The 5189-nt window shown below is 38.1% G+C and overlaps 1 long non-coding RNA gene across 1 annotated transcript; it reads right to left on the reverse strand.

Moving 5' to 3' along the window:
- Positions 1 to 261: 261 nt before the first annotated feature.
- On the reverse strand, positions 262 to 3358 carry LOC147337872 (uncharacterized). The gene is made up of 4 exons (XR_015131555.1): positions 2594 to 3358; positions 2073 to 2225; positions 1624 to 1711; positions 262 to 1042 (listed from the first exon to the last, which is right to left on the reverse strand). It is a non-coding gene; the product is annotated as an uncharacterized LOC147337872 (long non-coding RNA).
- Positions 3359 to 5189: the final 1831 nt, after the last annotated feature.

Consider the following 5189-nt stretch of genomic DNA (forward strand, 5'->3'; position numbering starts at 1 on the left):
AAATAATGTCAGTTCTTCCGTGTTCTCTGGAATCAATCACAGCAAAGAAATTAGACTCTTTCTTTTGAAAAATGTTGGGAAAGAACAAATCAAAACATTCTATTTAAGGCCTCTGACGTCAAGATTCAGTTAAACAACAATTATAACTAAACAATTTGAGGTAATGTTAGTTTCCATTAACATTAAATTAGGTTACTGAATTGGCAAACACCTTCCTATTAACATTACCCATTTTACCCCAATAACTAAAGAAATTAGCACTTGCAGGTCAAAACCTTTATTCAAGAGATGCAAAAATAACATTGATACAGTGACTGTCAAAAATTACAGCACTGATCATACTGTGACATCTTGGTTCAAAACAGCAAGCTTAGAAATATTCAACGTTCCTTACTTCAACTGAATGAAACTGAAAATACCATTTCACACGGCCCATATGGGATATTTAGACTGCATAACTGTTCATGCTACATCTCTTCACTAGTAAAAGAAAGAAAAAATACAAAGAGAAATTTAAAAATGCTGCCAAACAGACAGAGAACTTGTACAGAGCAAAAGGAAAAACAAACAACAACAACAACAAAAAAACGGCTCGTCCTCATGGCAGTTGCAGTGTATATAAAAATGAACCCTGCGATCTGTTCCTGGAATTGAGCTTCAAAAATGCAGCAGAACAAGTGTGAGATTTAAATGTCTTCTCACCTAGAGCTGGTCACCTCACATGCATAACAGTGAGCTTCGTTGCAGGAGCAGTTTTGTCTTAGTTGTGAGCTTTTCTTGAGAGCTGAGTTGCTTCCAACTCCATTACCACCCTTTGAATCACCTCAAAAGTGTAGCAGAGTTGTGATGGGTAACTCATGTTGAAGGAATAAAAAAGGTCCAAACAGCATGGCTACTGCAAAGGTCACGTTATCCAGATCTTGAAGAACTACTATACCCTCGATGATGATGCCAACGTCAGAAAAGTCATTGCCTGGTGCATCCTCTGGAGACAGATGTTCATTGTGGTTTTCTCAATCTGTGCAGTGGCCTCAGTCAAGTCCTGGTTAAAAACAAAACATTTCTTTAAGATTCCTTTTTAAACTCATCTCTTTTGAATCTACCAGTTCTAATGTTAGAGTAATTTAAACCAATGCAAGCAACATAGTAAATAGCTATAGCCAAAGAGTGGCCTGCCATGCTGCCATTCATGGTCTAACAGAGTTTCTAAGAGAGGGTGAAAAACATAATTTCAAATGCTTTACATTAGTTTTTCTTAGAAAGACACTGGCCCATCAGAAATCCAGGTTTTGTCACTCAGAAGATGTTAGAATTTAGACTTTCAGCCCCACAATTTGGTTAGCTGTTGGTCTTTTTTTTTTTCAAACAAAAGCTAATGTAAATATTGGTGGGATTTTCCTTTGTTCACTAGAATGACAAATTTAAAGTTTTTTCACACTGATGTGACCCCTAATACAGGGGTGGGGCCTCAAGGGCCGGCAGCTGAGTTCACTACCAGGCCTCATGTGAACTTCAAATTATTAAAGAGGACTACTGGTCCTAACTGGTCCAATGAGGATCAAGTGGATAACTAAATGCATTTTTAAATGTTGCAAATCCACAATCTACTCATAAAACACTCACCATGAACTCCTGCACCAAGATGTTGCAATTGTCTTTCACACAGATGTGGAGCACTTTGATGAGACTCCCTTTGAGCATTAATGTCATCCTAAAGTATTATAACAAAGAAAACAGAGATTTGTGAACTTTTCAGTAGCACAGAAGAAAATGATCCCAGACCAAAACTTAAACCAGTCAACATGCAACACCAGCATCTACAAAGCAATATCAAAAGTTCCTGTTTGACATCAACTTTATGGATATATAGTTTCCAGAACATTTATTTTTTTAAAAAGATCAATTTTTCTCAGTGGGCCAGTAAATGCATGACGAAAATTATGGCATCCTTTCGGTGGAATCAGTACTCACAGGTAATAGTTGACTGTTTCAATGGATGCAGCATAAAAATCTTTTACTGACCTAATGCAATACATATACACTTTGTAGTTAAAGAATTTTAAAGTTCTTACTGTCATCATGGCAGCTACATCCTTTAGCTTTGTGCCCTGTTCCCCCGATCACTTTGCAAACACTTTCAGCAGACTGTCAGAGAGAAACTCAGCTCCGTCAGAAACCTTGACTGTAAAGGCATGGTTGGGATGCACTGGAATGCTGCATTTCATCTGAAATGACATAAAATTATTTTGAAATAACAGCAGGCACTGTGCTTGGTTAATAATCAGTAATGTTTTGTTGAATAAAAACTGTGTTTCCAGATCTTATGGGATTAAAAAAATGTTTATTTCTGATTTGCAACCCAAGAACCCACAAGTTACAACCTCATTTTAGTTCAAGTGTGCATTAATGTGAGTCCAGTAATCACCTTTCTGACAATACATACAGGTATAAGTTAAACCTATGGCAGATTTTGGATTTCTCAGTTGTATTAATAGGGTGGTCTATTTGAGTATGCATGCACCTAATAATTATAAAAAACCTATTATAATTAAGTTACAGAAACCTTAAGCGAAAATAGAATATACTTTCTTACCATAACACCTTGAACCCACAATCCATCAGCTGACTCCTGGTGAAATGCAGAATAGATGTGGTCTCTCAATGTGCATCAACAAAAACAAAAACAAAAGGACAGCAGGTGAGGGCAGGAGGGGTAGGGATGTAAGCTAGCATAATGCCGCTGATGATATTAGCTAAAGCTGTTCAATGTCCAAAATCTCACTAACACCACGGTGCAGTAAATACACAATGTAACTGAAGAGTCAGTTGACAAATCTATTCACACAGAAAACCAAATTATGTTATGAGTGCCTCGTAATTAGGTTTAATGTGATATTACGGCTCTTGTGCCAAAGACAAATTCAAATGAAAAAGCGCCAATTCTTTGATAACAGATAAAACAGCAAATAAGCTAACGGCTCTTTTTTAGCATGTTACATGGCGGCACTTTAGACGTTTAACTACATTTGGCTGAAATATGGTAAATATTAATTCAAAAAATCAAGACATACCAAAAAACGTAGAGTTGGCTGCTCGACTTGACTGAGATGGATGCATTTTTTAAACCACGATCCAAAGCCCGCGAGATGAAATCACGCGTGGTTTCACGAGATTTAACGTTGCTATCTTATTGACTTACTTCACCTGAACATGATATAAACAATTTAATACACCCTTTCTGCATATCATGTAGTTTTTACACTATATAGTTACATTTATCTTTAAAACATGAGGCAATTGTGTTAAATACATGCAAGATGCTTACATAAATCCAAGAGATGGCCAGTCCCTTTTTTTCAGTGTAGTGTCTCTGACTGTAGAGGGAAGAAGAGTCACATGATGCATGAAACACCAGTTTTTTATGAGCCTGTGTGGGTGAGAAACCTGAAACAGACCGCACAGCTCAACAGCTAAAGTTGATAATTGTCTCCAGCCGATCACTGTAAAAAGTGACGCTGAAATGTCTCCTCCACCCGGAGGGTGCCTGGCTGCAGGACAGGTCTTCAATCCTTTCTCCTTCATGTTAGTGAATGGAACAAGGGTCAAACTAAAACAAGAAATGTTCACCACAGATGCATTACTACTTATTATGCAGTACTTTACTTAATTACTCACTGGAAAAAGTACACAAATGAGGACACACGTATAACTTTCATTGTGCTTTTTACATATGAAAAAAAAACTGACACCACAAAGCAAAGTCAAAAACCTTCCCAAAAAGATTTAAAGGTTTTTCCATAAACATATAAAGGTAGAAATGGAAGCGACGGAGCTGCTAGCCTCATCACTGCCTTTGTTACCTGCTCGAGTTCAGGTAACCCCGAACCGTCCCTTAGTTAAGCTGTAATAGGCTTAGCCATGTACTGCTGGGTGGTTTACCACGATTCACTGATTGTTTTTTGTTCACTGATCTCTTTTCACTCTGTTTACTGCATGAAATCTGTTCTCTGCCCTCTCCTAGTGATGATAGAATAATGTAGCATTTACAGCCACCGTTTACATTATATTTCTGTACTTTAATTTGCATTTGGACATTTTCCAGGCAGTCGTATCAAAGATTGATGAGTTGTTCATTGAAATTCTGCCAAATTCAAGGTTAGAGCTGTGTAAGTCTGCCACTGCTCTTGGCTCATTTGTGCACAGTCCCCTCAACACTGGCAGTGCAGTGAAGAGCGCTGATCTGGGTGCTCTGTCCTCTCTGTTTGCACCTCTATCCTAATGTTTCTTTCCCCCACTGAACACATTTTATATGTCTACTTTGTCTCTCTAAACTATCTAAGGTGCTGTGATTTATGCTACATGACTTAACCTTTGTGCAAAGTTCTGGCTTACACTCTCTTCGGGATGCTGAAGAGAAGAGTGGCTTCCCTAATTTACTGGCAACTCCCTTCACTGTGGTGGATCTTGGATATCTCTGCTGTTCCTCTGTGGAAGTGGCATTGGGATTAAGAGGGAAAAAATTGGCCTAAATTGTTGTGAAGCATAAAAATGTATGCTTCACAACAATTTAAGACAAGCTCCCAATACTTGACTCATGTCTTCTTAAATCTGAAATGTGTGCCACTGGATCACGGGCATTGATGCAACACAGACACACAGCTCTCCATCCACATACTCCTTCCCCACCAGTTTAAATTATTAGTCTGTTTTACATTGGGAAACTGATGCTACTAGATACCCAGCTTTTATTAGGCTATTGGATAGTAACCTTTAAATAAATCCAGTTTAAAGTGTCAGAGCTCTGATGTGCAGCTGTCACATTACAAATAAACAGCAGCAATGAGAGCGCACTCAGCAATAAAATAATTAATTCATGTTAAATTGTTTATTTTACTGCTCTGCGCACTAGATCACCAAATTAATGATTTTCTGTAGCATTAATTGCTTGCTTCATTTGCTGTTAATTTTTATGCTGTTTATAGATTTTCATCACCATTTTATAGTCGTAATCTGATAGTGTCTCAGACTGAAAAAGAGTCACATGATGCATGAAACACCAGTTTTTTATGAGCCTGTGTGGGTGAGAAACCTGAAACAGACCGCACAGCTCAACAGCTAAAGTTGATAATTGTCTCCAGCCGATCACTGTAAAAAGTGACGCAGAAATGTCTCCTCCACCCCGAGGGTGC

This window comes from Aulonocara sp. 'chitande type north' Nkhata Bay, linkage group LG2 (assembly GCF_057382095.1).
Source record: "Aulonocara sp. 'chitande type north' Nkhata Bay isolate Kocher_YH1m ecotype deep benthic linkage group LG2, A_spYH_male_GT1.1, whole genome shotgun sequence".
In the NCBI taxonomy this organism is placed as follows: domain Eukaryota; kingdom Metazoa; phylum Chordata; class Actinopteri; order Cichliformes; family Cichlidae; genus Aulonocara; species Aulonocara sp. 'chitande type north' Nkhata Bay.